Raw genomic sequence first — 25,070 nt, forward strand, 5'->3', positions numbered from 1 at the left:
GGTTGCAGGCATATCACATTAGAGGATGTGCAAGAGGCAGCTGATCAATGACTCTCTCTCATCGATGTTTCTAACTATCTCTCTCCCTTCCTCTCTGTACAAAATCAATAAAATATATTTTTTTTAAAAAAGAGAGAGAGAGAGAGACAGTAAAGCAACAAGCAGATTGTCAAATTACAGCGGGGAGGGGAGGGAAATCTGGTGAAGATAAGAGATCAATGGAGGGACTTCTATACATGCATATAAATACAACCAATGGACACAAAACTGTGGGAAGGGAGGGCATGATGAAGGGGGGGAAAGAGAATGGTATATGAACACAGATAATTTAATTTTAAAAATTTTTTAAATAAAATAAAATAATTTGCAGAAGTAACCACCGACACCACAGAAATGCAAAGGATTGTAAGATAATACTATGAACTATATGCCAAAATACAGGCAATGTGGAAAAATGGACAAATTCCTAGAAAATTACAATCTCCCAAAACTGAATCAGAAGGAAACAGAAAAACTGAATATGCCATTAATAATTGATAAGAGAAGTAATAATAAAGCCCAAGTTGAGAAGGCTTCTCAAAGATTTACCAAACATTCAAAGCAGAATTATCATCTATACTAAAATTATTCCAAAAAATTTAAGAGAAAGGAACACTTCCCAAGCTCTATATATGAGGCCAACTATATCCTATTCTAAAACCAGAAAAAGGGGGGTCCAAAATGGCTGCGCCCAGGTGAACACCTAGCCGCAGCCGCACACAACAATTTCAATAAAATACAACTAAAATATAAAACGGACATTGCCCAGAACTACAGGAAGGTTGACTGACTGGAAATTCTACAGTGAGAAGCAAGAAAACCAGGAGGAGGCGCGGAGGAGCTGGAAAAGCCCAAGATACGGAGACGTGCCACGCAGAGAGGACGGAGCCAGAGAGGAGGGGGAGGCAGAGTGCCTGGCGGGCGTTCCCTAGCGGAAAGGAGATAAAACTCCGACTGTGCTGGGCCCCCGACTGCTCTGAACCCCAGTTCTAGGCCAGACCCCGGGGACTCAGGCTCAGCCATAGGGAGCCGGGCTGTAAGGCGGAACCCCGGGGAGCGGCAAAAGGAGGTCCCAGAGGCGCACATACTGCGCGCAGAGAAGGGATGGTCGGATTGCCCTGATGGGAAGGAGACTAGGGCTCCAGACTGCTGTGAACACCACCTCCAACTCCACTTCCAACTGAACTGAACCCCAATACCGGGCTCATTGGGGGAGAGCATAGACTGTTTGGCAGCAGGCGAAAATCGAGGGCACCTTTCTCTCAGAGGCGCTGGCAGCGAGAACTGAAGGACCCGCATAGGGCGGGGCTGATGGAAGCCAAAGCTGCAGGCTCCACCCTGAAACCCCATCCCATCTGTAACTGATCACCCCTAACTGTCCTTCCATGCAGGAGTGGTTGCCCCCAACTGTCCTTTCCTGCAGGGCTGGTTGCCTCCAACTTCCCTCCCCTGTAGACCTGGGTCCTCCCCGCAATTGCCCTCCCCTGCCAGCCATCTTGTGTCAACATGTGGACAGCCAGCTTTGACCAAATGGAGGTAGCCAACTTGTGTGTTGAAGTGATAGTCAATTTACATATTACCTCTTTATTATATAGGATTAGCAACTGTCTTACGGTGAGCTGCAGAGCAGATTTTTATGGATAACCTACTGCTCTCCCATACTGCCAACAATATTGGAATAGCCATTCATATGTGATTCAACTGTCTCTCCTTAATTGGCAAGCAGCACAGGCTAGTGTTTGTTCAGTTACAAATCTAAACCAACAACTGATGGAGCAATTCCTTTTACTCACACTTTTTCCCCATTGCCTTTATAGTACCTGGTATCTATTAATGACTATATTAATGCTAATATTCAGTACTTCTTGAAACTAAACTATGAAAGTAAAAATGAACCCTGGCCAGATAACTCAATTGGTTCGAGCCATGGGTGGCAAACTGTGGCTCTTGAGCCACATGCAGCTCTTTGGCCCCTTGTATAGGACTCTTCTATAAAATATCATGGCCTGGGCAAGTCTATTTTGTAGAAGTGATGTTAGAAGAAGTTTAAAAAAATTTGACTCTCAAAGAAATTTTAATCATTGTAATGTTGATATTTGTCTCTGGTGACTAATGAGTTTGCCGACCACTGGGTTAGCACATCTTCCAGATACACCAAGGTTGTCGTTTTTCTGCCAATGAGTCAATCAATGAGGCATCCAAGAATCAACCAGTGAGGCATCAATAGATGAAACAGCAAATTAATGTTTTTTTCTCTCTTCCCCTTTCTCTCTCTTAAAAAACAATAAATGAATAAACAGCTTTAAAACAGAATTAGAGAAACTCAATGTTTAAACCAAAGGATAGGCTACAATGATGATAAACCCCTAAATCAGTTATTCTCCAACTCTTAATAAAATCAAATCACTAGGACCCTAACTCCAGTAGAGTTTATAAAATCTATAATATTATATACTATAATGTACTAGGTCTTCCCATTCATTCACTACTTATTAACATACACTTATGCTTTATTTATTTTTTTTTAGCAGACTGCAGAAACCTTGATTTTGTGTGGACATAGAGTAGTTTGGCTTCAAACTTCAACTGACATTCAAGATCTCTATCGGGGCCAGCAAGAACACTAATAGTATGTCCACAGCTCACTTCCCGCAATATCTTTTTTCTGCTTTTCCTCTCTCTCCAGATAAAAATTTGCCTGCACTGAGATTTTAATATGGAACTTGAGTACAGTCCCCCATCTTCTCAGGCTACCAATACTTGAATAAATATATTTTCTTCGGCTTTTGTTGCAGCAGGCAGTTAACATAGGTTGAGTGATAAATACTTAAGACCTTCAGTTAGGCAAAGATTTCTTCCATAGAACATGAAAATCATAAACAATAACAAAGAAAAGTAAAAAGGATTTATAAAAATTAAAAAAAAATTTGCTTTGCCTGGTATGGATCAGTTGGCTAAGCATTATCCCATGCACCATAGAATCACTGATTAGATTCCCAGTCAGGGCATATGCTCAAGTTGCAGGTTCAGTCCCTGGGTGGAGTGTGTGCTGGAGGCAATTAATTGATATAGCTCTCTCTAATCCTATCCCTTCTTCTCTCTATCAAATCAATACAAACCAAAATTTTAAAACATTTGCACTTTAAGAGATGCAACTAAAAGATTGAAAAGAGAAATAGAATACACACACACGCACATTTATATATACATACACTAATACATACATGTAAACACAGTATATGTGTACACACACACACACACACACACACACACACACACACACACTGAAGGCCTGGTGCATGAAATATGTGCATGGCTGGGGGAAGGAGGAGTTTCCCTCAGCCCAGCCTGCACCCTATTGCAATCTGTGACCTTTTGGGAGATGTCCAACTGCCGGTTTAGGCCCAATCCCGCAGGGATCACTACTGATTGGGCCTAAACTGGCTGTCAGACAACTATCTCACAATCCAGGTCCATTGGCTCCTAATTGCTTGCCTGCCTGCCTCATCACTCCTAATGGCTTGTGGGTCGGGGCCAGCCAGGACCCAGGCCAAGGGGCCGTGGTTGTTCTGGTCTTTGGTTGTTCTGGTCATTTGCCATTTTGGTCTTTATATATGGGCTTTTATTACATAGGCCTAGAATTTTTGTGCACTTGGGGGAAAGGGGAGTCTTCAGTCTGGCCTGCACCCTCTCCCAGTCCAGGACCCCTAGGGGGATGTCCATCTGCCAGCTTAGGCCTAAATTGGCAGTCAGACATTCCTCTGGCAGCCCTGGAGTGCTGCAGAGGAGTTAGCCTCGCTTGTTTACGGCTGAGGTCCCCCTGTAGGAGCACACTGACCATAAAGGGGCAGCACCCTGATCGTCAGTGCATATCATAGGGACCAGTCATTCTGCTATTAGTGCCAATTTGCATATTACCCTTTTATTAGATAAGGATGTTTACACAGGGAGACTTATAAATTAGTGTGCCTAACATCTTTATCTGAAGTCCATATGACATACTCTGTCCCTAAAAATGTATATACACACTTTGAATATTTATAAAGGCAGTATATACTAAAATACATTTTTAAATTGAGCTATCAGCTATTAAAGTGTGTATACATTTTTGAGGGGATACTCTAAATAAGTATATATTACATGAATCTCAAAAACATTATCTGCTTGGAAGAAACCATATATAAAGACTACGTATTGGCCTTGGCTGGTATGGCTGTTGGTTGGAACAACATCCTGTGCACTGGGGTTTTGGGTTCAACTCCTGGTAGTGCACAAACAAGGTTGTGGGTTTAATCCCTAGAGTGCTTGTGGGAGGCAAGGTATTAATATTTTCCTATTGCTCCCTCTCCGTTCCTCTTTCTTTAAAAATAACTATGTATATTTAAAAACTATCTTTTTAATTTTTAAAAATAAAAAATTATACATGACTTTAGATGGTAATTAAGTAAAATTTAAAAAGATACTACATATTGTATAATCCATTGTGAGAACATCTAAGGTAAACAAATATACAGTAATACAAAGTAAACTAGAAATACCCTGAGGATAAAGAGGTTGGGAAAGAGGATGATGAAATTAAGTGGAAGTGTAGAAATAAAAGTATACAAAACAGGTTTGGAATGTTGTTTTCACAACTCTATAAATTTCTAAAAATTGTGTCTTTGCACAGAGTAAAAGTAAATTTAGTGGTATATAAAAAGTGTCTATAATAAAAAAGTAATATGCTAATTAGACAAGAGTCATTCTGGACATCCTTCCTGGAAAAACCAGGGCCAGAGGGAAGCCAGCCCGGGTCCAGGGGCCTGCTGGCAGCCACATGAGGGAAGCCAGTCTGAGTCCTGGGTGGCTGCTGGCAGCCAGAGGTGAGAAGCAGCCCAGACCCTGAGTGCCAGAGGGCGGCTGACAGAGGGAAGCAGCCAGGGTCCATTGTAGGAGGGAAGCCCAGGTTCCAGATGCTGGAGGGAAGTCGGTGCAGGCAGTGGGGAGAAGGTTTACTGTTGCACAAATTTTCATGCATTGGGCCTCTAGTCCTATACAATAAAAACTAATATGCAAATCGACCAAATGGTGGAACCGGTTGTTATGACGCACACTGACCTTCCAGGGGCTGATGCTTAACACAAGAGCTGCCCTAGGGTGGTCAGTATGCTCCTAAAGGGTGAGCACTGCTCATCCAGAAGCAGGGAGCAGCTTAAGCTGTCAGTCAGAATCCCTATGGGCTCCCCGACTGTGAGAGGGCACAAGATAGGCTGAGGGACACCTCCCCCTGCAACCCCTCACACACACACACACACACACACACACACACACAAACTAGTGCACAAATTTCATGTATTGGGCCTCTAGTATCTCAATAAAGCCATTAAGAAAAACTAACTTACTTTTAAACCAAAAGATACAACTGTTTTCCTATTTTAAATATATTGAGAAAATATATTACCTTTTATTAATAAAAAAAAAAAACCTTTTATTGATTTCAGAGAGGAAGGAAGTGAGAGAGAAAAACAGCAATAATGAGAATCATTGATCAGTTGCCTCTTGCACTGGGGATCAAGCCCACAACCCCAAAATGTGCCCTGACCAGGAATCTAAGCTTCACCTCGATTCACAGGTTGGTGCACAACCACTGAACCATACTGGATGGACGGTTTTCCTACCTTAAAAGTACCAATCCCTTTCCCTAAATTTAAAATAAGTACCGTATTTTTCGGACCATAAGATGCACTTTTTTCCCCCCAGAAGTAGGGGGGAAAAGTCCCTGCGTCTTTTGGTCCAAATATAGCCTACACATATACTTTAAAAAAAAAAGTTTTTTTACTTGCCCGGCTCTGTGTGGTCTCTGTGTGCTTGCCCGGCTCTAAAATGGTTCTAAATGCTGCTGTTTACTTTACAGGGTTGATTACATGTGTTTATGACTGTGATGTTGGGTTTTAATGCACATAAAATATTTTAGGACACTATTTGTTTCAGAATCTTTTTTTCTTCATTTCCCTTCTCTAAAAACTGGTGCCTCTTATGGTCCGGAGCGTCTTATGGTCCGAAAAATACGGTAACTTTGATTTGGCTTAAAAAAAAAAAAAAACAAATAAAAAAAACAGATTTCCACATGATCATGCTAAAACATATAATGAAAAAATATTAAAAAGCTAAAAGAAAATACATTTGTCTGACTAAATTTAGAATATTTAAATTTTATGACAACCAATTTCAAAATTGTAAGCTTCATTAAAAATCTCTAGTCATATACAACAAAAATTTGCTCTCTTAACCATTAAGTGTACAGTTCAGTAGTATTCACATTGATGTACAACAAATCGCCATAACTTTTTCATCTTGCAAATCTGAAACTCTGTACCCATTAAACTAAGGGTCCCATTTCTTCCTCCCACACAAGCCCCTGGGAACCACCATTCTATTATACTTTCTGTTTCTATAAATGTGACCATTTGGTTGCCTCATATTAAGTGGAATCATAGTGTTGTCATTTTGTTTGCATTCCTCATGTAATCAGTGTCAGTATATGACCCAGTAAACCCCTCCTCTTCTCATATCTTCTGTGACTCAACTCTATCAACTTGCCTGTGTTTAGTACTATTTCACTGGCTATACCTGGTTACAGGGTGTTGAAGCTCTCCATCAGTAATAAAATTGCAAAATGTTAAAAAAAAATCTCTTAACAAAAAATATCTATTTTGAGAAATAAACTTATCTTACTGATATATTAGAAATGCATTTCAAGATCCTAGAAGAAAAAAGGCCTCGGGAAAAATCTTATTTGGCCAAAGGCAAAAATCTTTTTCTTAAAAATTACTTCTTTAGCACTCACAAATATAATATTTTGCTATTATTTACTTGCTACAGAAATTCCTTTCAAGTTTAGGAAATAACATCAAATATTATTAAGACTAACAAAAATAATAATAAAACTGAAAATCATGATAATAGGTTAAATGTACATAGGGAAAGACTGAGAAAAATCGTTGTCATTTTAAAACCTTATCTTTAAGTCAGTAAAATAAAACACTTTTTAGGTGACTCCTGAACACTAATTGCAAATACTTCAGGCTTTCATTCTTCCCACTGTAACAATAAAGTTTAAAACATTCAAATTTAAAGGACATGCATGGCCCTAGTCAGTTTGGCTCAGGGGGTAGAGTGACTATCACCTGTGGACTGAAGGGTCCCAGTTCCATTCCAGTCAAGGGCACAAGCCTTGGCTGGAGGCTCGCTCCCCTTTCCCTCCTCTCAGGCCTTGGTTCCAGCTCCAGTAGGAGGCAACTAATCAATGTGTTTCTCTCACATCAGTGTTTCTCTTGTCTTTCCCTCTCTCTTCTTCTTTCTCCAAAAACCAATGGAGAAAGGAGATATCCTCCAAACCAACCAACCCACATGTATGAGTTTTGAACAGGGAAAATGATGGCCCTTAGTAAAAAAGTCTTCAAATGTCTTACAGATTTGTGGAGGCCAAATGGTAGTTCATGAATTCAGGCAGCAAGAAAAATGTAGGAGTTTACAGTTTTCTTTTAAATTCAAAAATATGGTTTCAGACACCCACCCTAAATTATAATTAACTAGCTCTTACAAAATAACTTCTATTGATAAGATCTGAGAAAAGATCTATTAAAACTGTTCCAAATGAAAGCACCCAAATTCTTTTTTTAAAGCAAAAATATACAAATGTTATGTAGAGTTATAGGATGAATGTGTTTTACAGTAAGAAAATGTTATAATATACCCCTCTTACTACAAAGAATAAATATAAAATAATGTACAAGTTACTAAATTAACTTTAAAATCTACATTAAATTATTCAAACACCTGGAGGAGTAACTGCACAGTGGAAAATTCAAAGTTTAAAGAATTTCATAAAATAAAAAATGTTCTCATTTTTTAAATTCCTATGTAAGTTTTAGTTTTCACACAATTCATAAAATATTTCTTCTACAGCTGCAAATGATATTACCATAATTTAAAAACACACCTATCAAAGCCACTGTATCATAAGAAGCAGCTATCACGGGAATTGACAAAGGTCACCCATATCTGGACCCGGCTCTTCGGTCAAACAACGCCTCATGGGTGGTGACATGTGGCTGAAGTTTAACCAGCAGATTAGCTTAGCGTCTATCCTAGGTTGGCTGCGCTGCAAAACTGGGAACACGGAGTGCTTAGCTGCCGGGCCCAGATGGGTTGAGAGTCAGCGAAGAGACAAAACAGAGCCATCACCCATTTACCTTTCCACTTACAAATAAAGGTATGTGCCCACAGCGACGGCCTCACAAACAGCACCGTGAGCCCCCCTTCTTTTCTCTCCCCACTCCGCCGCCTCGGACATTCGAGTCAAATGGCCGATCTGCCGCGCATGTCCTGAGGAAGAAAAAACAGTTCTATGGCCCTGAGCTCATTGCCGCTCAGATCAAGCTACTGGCCTCAGAAGATCGGGCGGCTCATCAATGCCCGACACAGGCGTCTTTACTCCCAAATCAGAGTGCGCCCAGGCAAGAGGGAGAGGTAAACGTCCGTTCCCAGTCCGGTAGAATGAAAAGCTGCCAAGGCCTCTGTCGGGACCCGTGAGCATAAAGGAAAAGCCTTGCCCCGACTACGGCCTCCCTCGGCTAGGGGAGCTCTTACCTCTTTAGAGTTCCTTGGGCTGGGGCTCCCCGCGGAGAGTAGATGGGCTCCGCGTGGTGCCTTCTTCGTATCACGGCCTCTGAGTGTCCCTCAGCGATCGCCTCACCTTTCCGTGGCCGCCGATCTTGGCCTGGCCTGTGAGTTCTGGAGGCGCCACAAGCTACTAGACCCTCAGGAGGCCGCCTCCGTAGAGGCGTTGAGGGCAGGCTCCAGAGAGGCCTGGTAGTGGGGGAGACAGAAGGACAAGGACTGAACGGAGCCCCTAAAGGGCAGAGTGCGGGAGAGGTTGGGGCTCACGCAGCCGCCGCCCGCTCCTCTTCAAATATGGCGGAACTCGCACAGCCGCTGATGCCACGGCAACGGTCGCTGCGTCGACTCCCACAAGCCATTGCGCGACCCAGTGACTGGAGGGTCCCACCCCCTGCAGGTCCCGCCCCCGCCAGTGGCTTTACCCCTACTGCTGTCCTCCCAACTTCCTCTCCCAATCCTTTCTCCTTTACTGTGAGTTTCCTGTCCACAGGTGGAAGTTGAGCCCGGCCTGAGGCACCTTGATTCGGAAGAATTGAGATAGGGGAAGGTGACCCCTGGCTAAACACGGGCCACTAGAGCAGTGATTGTCAACTGGCGTGTGGGAGAATTTTTAAAACAGACCAAACTTCTGTAGTTAGGGCTCTGACCTCTTTCCATTACATAAAAAAATAAAAAAGACAGCCTCCACAACAATAGTCATCCAATATAAAGAAAAATTATACCAACTCTTTGTCAGATCAGCAAAAAGTATATTTTTGGTGCACCACAAAATTTTAGTCGTTAGCTTCTTTCTACATGAGATAAAAAAAACATTGAAAACCGCTTACCTAGATCATGGATTGTCTGATGGCCTGTCCAGGGGTTGTGACATGGCTCTTTATAATTTCTATCACCCCCACTGTCCTTTGTAGCTCCCTTTTGTTTAAAACTGCATAGAGAAAAAGCAGGATGGAGAAGCAGTCAAAATAAGAAAAAGGGAGGGAAAAAGGTACCAAAACTGAGACTGATGCCAAGATACATAACCTGCAGTGCAATGGTGGCAATTCTAGATGCTTAAATATTAAAAGGAAAGGATAGATTAGGATTAATCTCAATTCCTCATCAGTGTTGCTCTAACACTTTCAATTCTATCCCTGGGTTTTGTTGCACTTTTTTGTTGTTGTTTTGTTTTGTTTTGAATATATTTTATTGATGTTTTACAGAGAGGAAGGAAGAGAAAAACATCCATCAGCTGACTCCTGCACACCCCCTGCTGGGGATGTGCCCGCAACCAAGGTACATGCCCTTGACCAGAATCAAACCCACCCAGGATCCTTGAGTCTGCAGGCCGACGCTCTATCCACTGAGCTAAACTGGTTAGGGCTGCACTTTGAATCTCTGCCTAGCTAAGGATCCCAGATGAAAACATCACTGGACCTCATTTTTCCCAGAATGGGGAGAGAAGACAGAAAGTAAACCTGAATGAAGAAATGTTGAGACTGATCACCTCCTCCCACCATTGTGCAGTGGGAGATCCCAGTACTAGTTGGGATGCAGAAATAGGAGGATGTTAAGATTATGCAGAATCCAGCTGGTTAGGCCACCTGACCAGGCATTTAATAGAAAAACCTATAGCCATTTCTACAAGATATATTGAGATAACCATGTGAGTTTTCTTTATTAATATAGCATATTTAGTTAATTGATTCTGACATTATAATAATGTTATGGTCATAATGAAATCGCTCTAATGTATTAAATAATTATTGTGTGAAATGTTTGCTGTGTGGAAACCCTAATACTCTATAATTTACAAAATTAATGAACACTATCTTGATGGAAAAGCCCTGAGCCCTTAAAGTGTAAATGCACTGCTCCTAATATAAGGCACACCCTCTGGCCCACACTGATAAGGACACAAGTTGTTTACTTCAGTCTATATAAGCTTGGAACTTTCTTCAGTTGATATCTCCTAACCAATAAGAGGAGGATTCCAAGTCAGTCCGTGAGACTAGACAAGCCACTGACTGTTCTGCTGTGTGTGAGACTAAACAAACTGCAGCTGCCTATCTGTCTTCATCTTTGTCAATCCTTCAGTGTGCATCACCAGGTGTCCTTTGCTGAAGCCTAGGAATAGGTAAATAAACCCTGTGATTGCATATTGATTCTGTGTGTCATGTGTTCAGATTTGGCTCAGCTGTGTAGACATTGAAGTACCAGAGGATAGGCCGTTATTGCTGACTCCTGATCACCTATGTTTGTCCCACTAACTCTAGACAGATAATTAATTAACAGGGGCATAAATGGGACAATTGGCATAGCCAGCAGGTTCCAAAACAAAGTTCCCTGCAGCGCAGGTGGATAATTATTTAAAACTAGAGACCCAGTGCATGAAATTCGTGCATGGGGGGAGGGAATGGTGGTGTCCCACAGCTTAGCCTGCACCTTCTCCAATCTGGGACCCCCTAGAGCACATGTGTCAAACACAAGGCCCGCGGGCCAAATCCGTCCCTCCAGGCCTTGCAATGTGGCCCGCACCGCACTGTCATCACTGCACTCCGCTGCGTTTCCATCACAATGACAGTTTATGACTGTTCAGTAAACCATTCGGCCCGCGATTTAGGCTGGATTTTAGATTTTGGCCCCTTCTCTGATTGAGTTCGACACCCCTACCCTAGAGGGATGTCCAACTGCCCATTTAGATCAATCCAGGCCTAAATGGATAGTCGGTCATCCCTCTCAAAATCCAGGACTGCTGGCTCCCAACTCCTCACCTGCCTGCCTTACTGATTGCCTCTAACCGCTTCTGCTTGCCAGCCTGATCATCCCCTAACCACTCCCATGCCAGCCTGATAGATATCTAACTGCTCCCCTGCCAGCCTGTTTGCCCCCAACTTCCCTCCTCTGCTAGCCTGGTCACCCCTAACTGTCCTCCTCTGCAGGGTTGATCACCCCCACTGTCCTTCCTTGCAGGCCTGGTGCCTCCCAACTGCCTTCCCTTGCTTGCCTGATCACCCACAACTGCCCTCCCTTGTAGGCCTGGTCCGTCCCAACTGCCCTTCCCTGCTGGCCATCTTGTGATGGCCATCTTGTGTCCATATGGGGGCAGGATATTTGGTCACATGAGGGCAGACATTTTGTGTGTGGAAGTGATGGTCAATCTGCATATTACTCTTTTGTTAGATAGGCTAGAGGCTTGTTGCACAGGTGGGAGCCAGCTGGATTGCCCTGAAAGTTGACCCAGATCAGGGTGGGGGTTCCCTTGGGTATGGGGTGGTCTGGGCAAGGGGCCTGTGGTGGTTTTCAGGCCAGTCATGCCTCCTGGAGACCCAAGTGGAGACTCTGGTATCTGGGATTTATTTATCTTCTACAATTAAAACTTTGCATATGGAGCAGAGCCAAGCCTCCAGCTCACTCTGTGCCAGGCAGCCATTTCTGTTTAAATTTGTTTACCTTCTATAATTAAAACTTTGTAGCCTTGAGTGGAGGCCTATGCCAGAAAGGGCAGGCAGAAAGCTTGGCTTCTTCCATTGCCTGGGAAACCAAAGCCTCCCTCCTGCTCTCTGTGACTGCAGCCATCTTGGTTAAGTTTATTTGCATATTTGCTCTGATTGGCTGGTGGGTGCAGCTGGAGGGTATGGCTTGTCGGTGTAGCAAAGTGATGGTTAATTTGCATATTACTCTTTTATTAGGTAGGATTGGCAAAAACACTCAGGTTTAGGTCCCAGTATTAAGGAAACAACCACTTAGTGTAGAGAAGATAATCTGGCACCAACCAAAAGCAAACTAGTCTCTGAGGATACGGGTCAGTGGTCGTTCACAATGATGGCATACCCAGGAGAGGCTGACTCCAAAAGGTGAATGCTGGGGGGTCCTAGCAGTTTCTCTGTCCAAGTGGAGCCAAGTTGGAAGATTATAGCAACCAACCTATTCCCAATCCGGAGACTTGACACCAGAGCATAACTAGGTCACCTAGATTCAGACCAAAATCAAAACTCCCCTTCAAATTAAAAGAATTAAAGTAAGGGAAACTGAAAGTAACAGGGAAATGGAACTTTTTAAAATTATATATTTTATTGATTTTTTACAGAGAGGAAGAAAGAGTGTAGAGAGTTAGAAACATCGATGAGAAAGAATCATCGATCAGCTGCCTCCTGCACACCCCCCACTGGCGATGTGCGTGCAACCAAGGTACATGCTCTTGACCAGAATTGAACCCAGGACCCCTCAGTCTGCAGACCAACGCTCTATCCACTGAGCCAAACCAGTTTCAGCAAAAATGAAACTTTTTGAAGAATAAATTTACAGCAGACCTGAACTATTGAACACAATTTTGAAGAAGCTACAATAGCTAAAATTATCTAATTTTCTAAAAAAACAACAACAAACAAACAAACAAAAAAACCTAGTAATTCTCCATCTAGAAACCAAATACTGCAATAGGAACACACCACATACACAAGGATTCTGTCCATTTTGATAGGCACGGACCAAAAGTCCGCCTCACTCAACACCATGTAGAAGGTTAAAAACAACTTTAACAAGCTTTTCAAAAGAACTAAACTTACCAAAAGCAAATGGAGGCCAGTAAAGTACGCCCTGAGGGCCAAATATAAAATTGAGACAGCCTCTGGCCTCAACAAAAACATAGTAGAGAAGGAGAAACCAAGATGGCAGCATAGGTAAATGCCTAAATGCAGCCTCACACAACAATTTCAAAAAAATACAACTAAAATACAAAATGGACATTATCCAGAACTACAGGAAAGCTGACTGACTGGAAATTCTACAACTAGAAGGAAAGAGAAAACCAGAAGGAAAAATCAGAGGAGCTGTAAAAGCCTAAGGTATGGAGACATGTTGTGCACACGGAGATGATGGAGACAGAGAGGAGGGGCGGCTGAATGCCTGGCTGGCATTCCCTAGTGGGAAGGAGATAAAAAAAACCCAGTTCCAACAGCACTGAATCCCAGTTCTGAATGAGACCGGGGGGACCCAGGCTCATTTGGAAGGAGTCTGGGCTATAAGGCAGAAACTCAGGGGAGCAGCGAAAGGCAGTCCCGGAGAGGCGCACATTACATGCGGAGGACAGACTGTTAACTGTGCCACTGAACTGCCCTAGCGGGAAGGAGACAAAAGCTCCGGACTATATTGAGTCCCAGTTCCAACTGCACTGAACCCCAGTTCTAGACCAGACCCTGGGGACCCAGGCTCATTCAGGGGGAGCCTAGGCTGTAAGGCGGAAACTCACAGGAGCAGCGAAAGGAAGTCCTGGAGGCACGTATATTGCTTGCAGAGAATGGACTGTTCACTGTGCTGCTGAATTGCCCTAGCAGGAAGGAGACAAAAGTTCCAGACTGGCCGAGACTGGTTTGGCTCAGTAGATATTGTGTCGTCCTGCAGACTGAAAGGTCCCGGGTTCGATTCCAGTCAAGGGCATGTATGTTGGTTGCGGGCACATCCTCGGTGGGGGGCGTGCAAGAGGCAGCTGATCAATGGTTCCCTCTCATCGATGTTTCTAACTCTCTATCCCTCTCTCTTCCTCTCTGTGAAAAATCAATAAAATATATTAAAAAATAAAAAAGTTCCAGATTGCTCTGAACCCCACTTCCAAATCCTCTTCCCACTGCACTGGACCCCAGTTCTGGGCTCATTGGAGAAGAGCCTAGACTATTTAGTAGTGGGTGAAACTTGAGGGCACCGTTCTCTCAGAGGTGCTTACAGCGAGTACCAAAGGGCACTGAAGAACACTGAGACTCAGGAACCTCATAGGGTGGGGCTGAAAGGAAGCCAAAGCTAAAGGCTCCACCCTTAAACTCTGCCCCATCCAAATTGAACTCGGAGGCTTTTGCAATTTTCCAAGTCTAGTCGAATAAGGCTGTCTTCTGGCATAGACACAGCTGATCCTCATAGCCAACTGGTCTGGAGGTCAGTTCCTCCCAGTGATACCAACAACAATCAAGACTTAACTACCAAAGCTGTACATAGTCCACAAAGGGGAGCACGAAGAGTGTCCACCTCAGGTAACTGGGAGGCTGACCCACTGAACCATATAGGACACCTTAACACACAAAGCCACCCTACCAACTCAGGGAAGCAGTGAAAATGCCGAGACAAGGAAACAGATCACAAACGAAAGAAATGGAGATCAACAAGTGACTGGATATAGAGCTCAAAACCACGGTTATAAGGTTTTTCAAGAATTTCCTAGAAAAGGCCTTGATTGGTTTGATTCAGTGGAATAAGGCATTGGCCTGCAGACTGAACAGTCTCAGGTTCGATTCTGGTCAAGGGCATGTACCTTGGTTCCAGGCACATCCCAGTTGGGGGTGTGCAGAAGGCAGCTTATCAATGTTTCTCTCTCATCAATGTTTCTATCTCTTTATCCTTCTCCCTTCCTCTCTGTAAAAAATCAATAAAATATATATTTTTAAAAAAATAAGAATTTCCTAGAAAAGGCCAATAAAATAAACAAGACCTATGAGTATATGAAAAGGGATAAACTAAAAATAAAAAATACATTGTCTGAAATAAAAAATATTTTACAGAGTCCTAAAAACAGAGTGGAAGATTGCAAGAATCAAGTCAAAGATTTGGAACATAAAGAGCCATAAGACACTCCTCTGCAGAAGCAAGAAGACAAGAGAATCTAGAAAATTGAAGATAATGTAAGAAGCCTGAGACAACTTCAAAGAAACCAACATCAGAATTATGGGGGTCCCAGAAGATGAGAGAGAGCACGATACCAAAAACATACTGGAAGAAATAGTGACAGAAAACTTCCCCCACCTGATGAAAGAATTAGACTTACAAGTCCAGGAAGGGCACAGAACCCAAACAAAAGGAATCCAAAGAGGACCACACCAAGACAAATCATAATTAAAATTAAAATGCCAAGGGCAAAAGACAAAGAGAGAATCGTACAGGCAGCAAGTGAAAAACAGTTAGTTACCTACAAGAGAGTGCCCACACGACTGTCAGCTGATTTTTCAACAGAAATTATGCAGGCCAGACGGGAGTGGCAAGAAATATTCAAGGTGATGAATAGCAAGAACCTACAACCAAGATTACTCTATCCAGCAAAGTTATTCAGAATTGAAAGGCATATAAAGAGTTTCACAGATAAGAAAAAGCTAAATGAGTTCATCATAACAAACCAGTATTATATGAAATGCTAAAAAGTATTGTTTAAAAAGAGGAAAAAGAAGAAAAAAGTAAAGATATAAATTATGAACAACAAATACACATCTATAAACAAGTGAATCTAAAAGTCAAGTGAATTAAAAATCTGAGGAACTGAATAAACTGGTAAATATAATAGAATCAAGGACATAGAATGGAAGAGAATTGATAATTCTCAGGGGAAAAGGGTGTCTGTGTAGGGAGTACGGGAAGAGACTGAACAAAAATTATACATCTATGGATGAGGACAGCGAGGAGGGGGAGGTAAGGGTAAAGGAGGGTTGGGAACTGAGTGGAGGGGAGCTATGGGGGGAAAAAAGCAGAAACAATTGTAATAATCTGAACAATAAAAATTAATAAACTTAAAAAAATAAAATGTTGCCAAAGCCATTTTGGCTCAGTTGATAGAGCATTAGCCTGTGGACTGAAAGGTCCAGAGTTCGATTCCTGTTAAGAGAATGTACCTAGGTTGCGGGCACAACCCCAATAGGGTGTGTGCAGGAGGCAGCTGGTCGATGTTTCTCTCCCATGAATGTTTCTAGCTTTCTATCAATCTCCCTTCTTCTCTGTAAAAAAATCAATTTTTTTTAAAAGAAAATGCTTTAAAATAATTAGAATAGACTCTAGAATTTCAAAGAAATTGTTGAAATACAGATAAATATTAATTATAAAAACATAAATATTAATTAAAAAGATCTAAATAGCCCAGGTAAAGACTGACTATGCTCTTTGTTAATGAAGGAAGTGGGTAGTTGCCTTTCCCCTAAAAGACAGGTAGGCCAGTTTCCCACCAGTAGTTTCCCATAGGGCCAACTCTTAAAGAAAAAAGGTGGCTTGTTTAAAACCAGTTTCTACCAGCAGCCATCTTTAAGGAAGGTGGTAATTTGCATTTGAATGGTTACAAACTTCCTCCAAACTCATTTGGTAGCAAAAAATTTTTTTTGGAAATTTGATTAATCATGTAATTAATAAAATTAATGTTTAGATTTTTTGAAATGAAAAAATGCTAAAATATTAATCTAAATTTGCATTGTAAAAAAAATCTAGAGGACAGGATTGAATCTATTGATTATATCTTGTATTTTTAAAATTTATTCTTAAAAATATGAAGTAATACTAAATATCTGACTTGTCAGCTCTAAAAGCTCAAAGATTCAAATTGAATTGGGAGAAAATGTAATTGTGGTAACTAAATGCCTAAAGTATAAAAGTTTATTTTTGAGAAAATAAAATATGTTTTCTCTGATAACTAGGAATTCATAATGTTACTTATTGATCTAATTAATTAAATAAGAAGCATTAATTCTATGATCCCAATAAAAAAATTAATGCAAAAATAAGTTTAAATTTAATATTTTGAGATAATTACAAAAAATATTATAATCTTTAAATCATATATATATATATATATATATATATTTATTTATTTATTTATTTATTTATTTTTTTATCGTTTTTCCAAATTAAAATTTCAAGAGTTTAAATGAGGGGTGATTTTGAGGCATTTTCATGGACCCTAAAATGTTTTCAAGAAGTTAATTCTCTCTTTTTAAAGTAAATATTTTAGATTAAACCAATTTAATATACTTGAAATTGAAATATAGTGGCAACCATAATTTGGTAAAAACTGCTGTTTGAATTTTAACCCTGCTAAGCCTGTCTCTTGCATCTGATTAAAACACTGGGTACTTACGTCAGCTTCCAGGTGAAGACCTGGAGGCTAAGGCAATTTTCCCTTGCCTGGGACCAGGACCACAAATTAATTCCCACTGACTCAGTAGCTTCAGGGACAGAAACTGTAGATAACCTTTAGAGACTAACCGCTGAGCTCTGCTACTGTGTTATTGGTTATCGCAAGATAGGGCCACATTCCAATGTCCAGTATGATGTGACTGGGAGCCAACCCTGCGGGCTGTCCCCAGTCTTTAGAATGTAGTCTTTAGGATTTAGGATTTAGAACAAAGGAAAATTCCTGTGGTTTGAACCTTTAAAAGGGACTGCCTACCCCTGAAACAGTGTGGTAGTGTGGAGACCACCTGCGTGTGGTGCTCTCACGTCTGTCCTGGCCAGTTCAATAAATCCTTGCCTGTTTTTAATTAATTAATCAGCCTCCGGTGGTCTTATTTTTAACCCAGGGTTCCAGCCCCCAATCAGAAATCACATGGAAAATTTTATCAAATAAAAATTAATCCATATATTTTAGTTGCATACAAGAAGATTTTGGCCTCTAAGGACAAAATAAATAATAACATATTTCTTAAAATCCAACAGCAGAATTTTAAGATGAAATTTAAAATAACAAAAGCCAAGAGCTGCCATGTTGGCCGCATGCTTGCTGCTCCCCTGAAAAAGGATCCCAAGTTAAATTATAGAAAATATTCTTTATTAACCTTTGATTGAGAATTTGTTTGTATATTTCCAGAAAAGCCCATGTGGATTCCTGCAATAACAGATCCCTGAAAAGGAATTGACAGGACTGCTCCAGCCACAGAATAAGTAGTGGCCCCAAAGAAAAGAAGAAACAGTCCAGAAATTAAGATGATGTAGACGCCTTGCCATGCTAGCAGTCAGCAGCTGTGCATCATAGTAGGTTGCCCAGGACCAAACCAGAACTAGAATATCATTGCTGACATGTACACATAAGGAACTACTGGACATTGAAATTGGGACTCAAAGAACTGAAACCTCCTCCCAAAAACAAACAAACAAAGAAAAAAAGAAAGAAAGAAAAAAAAAACACCTGCGGGCTAATTCTTTTAATGCCTGACAGCAATTTAAAGGAACTTGATAGAACTCTGTTCTTTCCATTAAATTTAAAATTTTTAGAACATGCCGAAACTGGTTTGGCTCAGTGGATAGAGTGTCGGCCTGCGGGGTCCCAGGTTCGATTCCAGTCAAGGGCAAGTACCTTGGTTGTGGGCACATCTCCAGTGGGGGATGTGCAAGAGGCAGCTGATCGATGATTCTCTCTCATCGATGTTTCTAACTCTCTATTCCTCTCTGTAAAAAATCAATAAAAATATATTTTTAAAAAATTTAGAACATACATTCCTATTAAATTTTAAAAAATCAAAAAGGGTGAGATGCCGAGAACCAATTCCAGCATATAATAATTACAAGAGTTTTAACAAAAGTTTGTTGAAGCTTGGGCAGCTCAACAAGGGTGACCCACAAATGTAATTTACATGTTGGGAATGGCTAACTGGCACTTCCCCCAAACCTGAATGGGATTGTTAATTGCCAGACAGCTCAGGGCATTTGATTGCCTCCAAGTGTGGCTGTATGTTATTCCCCAAACTGATAATGCTTCTGTATAAATCCTTTGATACTTTACCCTTTGAAGTATATATTTCCACTTTGCTTTAGGATAAATCGTGTTGAATAAAAATACGAGTTTTTGGTCAAGGAAAAGTCTTGCAGCTCCATTAGCTGAAGATCTTCTGACCCCAATACCTTTCAAAATTATCTTTTGTCTCCAATCATCTATGTGAGCCCCTTTCTCAGAATGCTGAACTCTGGGGTTTTTTGTTTTGTTTTGTTTGTTTGTTTGTTTTTTAGAATGCTGAACTCTTTGTAACGCTGGGAAAAGAACCCTCGGAGGGCCAGTTGTCCAGGGACACAAGTTCAGGGTGGCAGGTTACTATGTCCAGACTGGGTCCCTGTCAGGGTGGTGGATTGGGTTGGATGCTCTGCTGTTTAGGAAGGTTTGAGGGTCAGGCCCAGTGCAGCTCTGCTTGTGCAGGGGGCTGGTCAGATAAGTCACTCCTCTGCTTGTGAAGGGTGCAGCCTGAATGCCTAGCTAGCCAAATAGCAGAATGGGCCATTTGCTCTGCTCATAGAGTGGTTTGGGCAGGCTGAGCACTCTGCAGCTAATGCGGCAGAGTGGTCTGTAGTTTGGCTATGGAGGAGTCTGCTCACTGAGGTGTTGAGACAAGCTGGGCACTCTACCGCCAAATAGGAGTTGAGTTGGGCACCCCACTAGGCAATATGGCAGGGCAGCCTCTCTCTCCCCTGTTGAGGAGGTGGGGTTGGCTGGTTGCTGGCTCCATTGGATGCTCTGCTATTGAGACAGGGAAGAATCAAGTGCTACATTTGCTAATATAGTGGGGCTAGTCTGTCACTTTGCAGTGGAGAAGATTGAGCAGGTTGGGTGCCCTGCTTACCAATATGGTGAAACAGGCCCCAAACACTGCTGGTCGATTCAGCCAGCTGGTACTCCAAGGCATACATGTCAGGCTAACTGAATCAGTATGACTGGTCTGTGTGCCTAGAGACTTCATATCTCAGCATTGTGGTTGTGAACATCCTTCACTGGTGTAGGGCCACTCTTGGAAGCCTCAACCTACTGAGGACCTTGCAGCTCTCTCAAAATAGCACACACCTAAAGAGATAAATTAAAAACTTAATCTCTCAAAATCAATTCCCTTTCTCAGAGAAGTGCCCTACAAAAAACACACTACCTGGAGCATCCAAGTCGCTCCCCTAGACCCTTGTTCCCACAAACAGATGCCATCCCACACTCACACCCACACATACTGTCTCTCATGCCTCACCTTCACTTTATTTTATTTTTTAATCAATCTTTATTGTTCATATTATTACAAAGTTTCCTCATTTCTTCCCCCCTCCACCAGGTTCCCACCCCACCCTCTGCCCCCTTCCTATCCCCCATTGTCCTCGTCCATAGGTGCACAGTTTATGTTCAGTCTCTTCCTCCCTTCCTTTCCCCGATAGTAAATCCCTTTTGAGATAGTAAATCCATTACTTAGCATTTTCTCATATCAATAATACCTCCACATGCCCAAAGATACACTTCACACAAAAAACATTTCCAAATAGGTCAACCAACCTCATCCAGGCCCCACCCAAGGCACTCACAGATCAACACCCCAGCACTATACTAACTCAACACATCCAGATCTAAGCCTTCATCACTTGATTCAGCAGACCCTCAAGTTCCAACAAAAGTTTCCAGCCATGTCTGAGGCAGCCTTGGGGCAGAGGCAGGCGAGGAGCGAGCTGTTCCGGGCCTGGCTGCTCCGGGCCTGGCCTCTGTTGCTCTGGTCCGTTCCACAACCAGCTGCTCCGGGTCTGGCCACTGTCACTCCTGACCTGGTTGCTCCGGGCTTGAATGCTGCTGCTCCGGGTCTGGCTGCACCCAACCCGGCTGCTCTGGGCCTGGCTACTCCAGGCCCGGCAGCTCCGGGCCTGGCCGCTCCCAGCCTGGCAGCTGCTGCTCCTGGCCTGGTGGCACCCGACCCAGCTGCTCCGGGCCTGGCCGCTCCCAGCCTGGCAGGTGCTGCTCCGGGCCTGGCCACTCCAGGTCTGGGTGTTCCTGGACTGGCCACCCTGGGCTTGGCCACCTCCGCCTCAGGCCTGGCTGCCACTGCCCCAAGTCTGGCTGCTCCAGGCCTGGCTGTTGCTGCTCTGTTTCTGGCTGCTGCTGCTCTGCGCCCTGGCTGTTGCTGCTCCAGGCCCAGCTGCCACTGCCTTATGCCTGGCCACTCTAGGCCTGACTGCCGCTGTTCCAACATTCTGTCCTTTTTTTGAAAAAAGAAAAGCATTTATTTATATACTCTGGTTTCTCTTCAGATTGCATAAATCTTTCACCTTTTACTAAAAAACGCATTTATGTTGCAATGTTGGCTGCTGAGTTGAGTTCTGACTTAGTCTTTGATTTTTCAAGGTCTTCTTTATATTCTTTCTTAAATAATTTTACTATCTTTTGCTCTCACTTGATTTCTTCACATTGAAAACTTCTTCGGTTTCTTCCTCCTTGTCCTGGGAGCTCAGCAGGTTGGCCTGTGGCACCTCTTTGTTCTCCGCGGGCTCCTGCACTACTTCAGCCTGTTGCCAGGGTCGGCACCGCCGCCCAGGAAGCAGCCCCCGGCCTATGCTCCATTGCCCGTGCTCAGCGGTCGAAGGCTTAGGGGCATCCCCTCTCTGGGGGCCCCGTCGCCCGGTTCCTTCCTGGCGCCTGGCTGGCCAGTGTCCGGCAGGGGCTCCTCATTGTGTTCCTCCAGTCTGGAGCTTTTTTTTCTCCTGCCCGCTAGGAGCGTCTAGCATCAGAGTCAACAGACTGCCCTCTGTGCACAATGTGCGCGACTTCGGGGGCTCCACTTTTCGCTGCTCCCCCAGGACTCCACCTCACAACCCTTTCTCCTTCTGCTTGAGCCTGGGTCCCCAGGGATTGGCCTAGAACTGGAGTTCAGGGCAGTCAGGAGTGAAGCTCAGCACCGCCGGAAATTTTGTTTCTTCCCGCCAGGAGCTCCTGTTTCCTTCCCTCCAGGGCAATCCCTCATCAGAGTCGACATTCCTTCCCTTGCGAGCAATGTGCGAGACTCCGGGGGCTTGGCCTTTTGCCGCTCTCTCAGGATTCCACCTCACAGCCCTGTCTCTCTCTACTTAAGCCTGGGTCCCCAGGGATTGGCCTAGAGCTGGGGTTCAGAGCAGTCCGGACTGGGGTTCAGCACTGCCGGAGGTTTTGTTTCTTCCCGCTAGGGTAATCAACATTCAGTCCTCTGCGCGCAATGTGCGCGACTCCGGGGGCTCTGCTTTTCGCCGCCCCCCTGGGATTCCGCCTCACAGCCCCGTCTCCCCCTGCCGGAGCCTGGGTCCCCAGGGTCTGGCCTAGGACTGGGGCTCAGCGCTGCTGGTTCGGGGGTTCAGCCCAGGCCGGGGGTTTTATTTCCTTCCTGCTCGGGAACACCAGTCAGGCCCCCAGCCTTCTTCTCCTCTCCGGCTGCGACTTCTCCGCGCGCATGCAACATGTCTCCGTACCTTAGGCTTTTTTCAGCTCCTCTGATTTTCCTTCTGGTTTTCTCTTTCCTTCTTGTTGTAGAATTTTCAGTCAGTCGACTACCTGTGGCTCTGGGCAATGTCCACTCTACATTTTAGTTGTATTCCATTGAAATTGTTGTGTGCTGCTGCGGTTAGGTGTCTACCTGAGCAGTCATCTTGGATCCTCTCCTCACCTTCACTTTAGACCTGCCCTCTGCCATATCCTGTTAAAAAAAAAATTGTTATACAAAAAAAAAGTTATACTATTTTGTACTTTATATTCATTTCTCCCTTTAGATTTATTAATATTTGCTTGATATATTTAGATGTTCTTATGTTGGGTGCTTATGATAAGTGTTAGAAGCAGGATTAGGCAGAAAAGGGTAAGAGGTGAAAGAAGGAGAAAATGTGTCTGAAACATTTGGAACTAATTAAAACTACAAACTATTTTCTTGCAATAAAACAGGATGTTAGGAGACAAGGATGTTTATCATTCAAGTGCAAAATATTGTAAGAAAAAGGGATGAAGAGGCTAAGGCAATTTTCCTGTGTCTGTGGACCAGGACTACAGGAGATTAATTCCCACAGACTCAGTAGCTTCAGGAGCTGAAACTGTAGATAACCTTTAGAAATTAACCGCTCACCTCTGCTTCTGTATTATCTGCTTTCACAAGAGAGGGCCACATTCCAATGTCCAGCAGGATGTGGCTGGGACAACCCTGCAGGCTGTTCCCAGCATCTGGAATTTATAATTTAGAACAAAGGAACATTTTTGTGGTTTAGACCTTTAAAAAGACTGCCTTAACATGCAATGGTGCGCTCATAAGTGAGGCCATCTGCATGTGGTGCTCTCATGGCCATCCTGGCCAGTTCAATAAATCCTTGCCTGGCTGCAGTTCCTGGCAACTCAGATCTCACTGATAAGGATGACTAGCACACCAGACCCTTGTTTGCAGTAGGGCACTTTTAGGGAGTGAGCTAAAAGTATGTTTTCTTTACATCCCTTTGTCTGGGTTATGCCCCAAAATAGAAAAGGGAAGTTCACAGAGGATGCCAGACATCTTTCTGTGTATTTTCTTCCAGATGGGAAGCACTTCATCCTCAATCTATGCAGACAGACCAACAGGCTATCTTCTTAAACATTGGGATACATTTGATCCATAGACTCTAAAAAAAGAAAATTCTGATATTTATTTATTTATTTATTTATTTATTTATTTATTTATTGCACCTGGGCCTGGCCCAAGTATCAGATAGTGGATGGAGAGTTGGTCTTTGTGCCACACCAGCACAACCAAGGGGTCAGTAAACCTGAGGGAGAGTCAGTGAAGGATGAAGAAAAGACAGACAGAGAATAAGCTGGATCTAGATGAATCTCCTGTGCCTGGCTGAGGCCACAAAAAAGATTCAGAAGGCAGCTGATGCTTTATTTTATAGTCAGAGGTAAGGTCTGGTCACCATGGTTATAATGTTCTTGTGTGTTTCACTTGTTTTGGCAGCACTTGCTACACCTCCCATAGCCCTTTTGCTACTCAGGAAGGATATGGAGTGTCATAAAGTCAAGCCTAATTATGCTAAGAGGGCTGTGCCCTCTAAGCTGGGACTTGTTTGTGGCTTTGCCAGCAGTCCAAGGCTTAACTCTATAACCGCTCCCTATAGGTCCTAAGAAGGAAACTTCAAGTATAATACCATTTACAACTAGACTTCTTTAATAGAAGAGACGGTAAATAGTTGGAAGTCCAATATGTCCAGGCTTTCTTTATCCTGAGGGGGGGAAAAAACCACACACACAAAAAACAGATTTATATAAGGACTTTAAGATTGACCCCTCAACCTTGACTGGTTTGGCTCAGTGCATAGAGCATCAGCCTGCAAATGGATGGATCCCAGGTTCAATTCCGGTCAAGGGCATATGCCTTGGTTGCAGGCACATCCCCAGTGGGGAGCGTGCAGGAGGCAGCTGATGGGTATTTCTTTCTCACCGATGTTTCTGGGTCTCTCTCCCTCTCTGTAAAAAATCAATTAAGAAATATATAAAATTGACCCCCCACTCTTGGCAATAGTAACATTGGAGCCACTAGTGGAAGCCACACCATCACCAGTGCCTCTGAGTGAATCTTCTGGTCCACTATATCTAGGACTACCAGAGAAAACCTCTCTCTGGCAATAAGACCCATATCTAAACCAGAGTTGATCTCAGCTTGACCCAGGAGTCTATATCCCTAGTTGAACAGGCAGAGGGAGAGTTTGGCTGTACCCTCATACAGGTCCTCTTTTCACTTTGGAATTTAAGGCCTCAAGAATTCAACCTTTGATCTGCACAAAGGGCTACTAGTACATGTTTCATTCACAACCAGAGGGTGCAGAAAGACAGTTCCCAGCATGAGTTCAGCTCTCTGTGCCCCGTCCTCCCTCAGAGGACTGCATAC

At 43.2% G+C, this 25,070-nt stretch overlaps 1 protein-coding gene across 7 annotated transcripts in view; it reads right to left on the reverse strand.

Moving 5' to 3' along the window:
• Positions 1–9,051, reverse strand: part of LOC118712127 (probable ubiquitin carboxyl-terminal hydrolase FAF-X) — a 186,960-nt gene extending 177,909 nt beyond the window's left edge. For all 7 annotated transcript variants that reach the window (XM_045577118.1, XM_045577120.1, XM_036425631.2 and 4 more), the window contains exon 1: positions 8,671–9,051. The gene's annotated coding sequence lies outside the window, so the exon portion shown is untranslated. The remainder of the gene's footprint in view (positions 1–8,670) is intronic.
• Positions 9,052–25,070: the final 16,019 nt, after the last annotated feature.

This window comes from Pipistrellus kuhlii, unplaced genomic scaffold (assembly GCF_014108245.1).
Source record: "Pipistrellus kuhlii isolate mPipKuh1 unplaced genomic scaffold, mPipKuh1.p scaffold_m20_p_83, whole genome shotgun sequence".
NCBI classification, from domain to species: Eukaryota; Metazoa; Chordata; class Mammalia; order Chiroptera; family Vespertilionidae; genus Pipistrellus; species Pipistrellus kuhlii.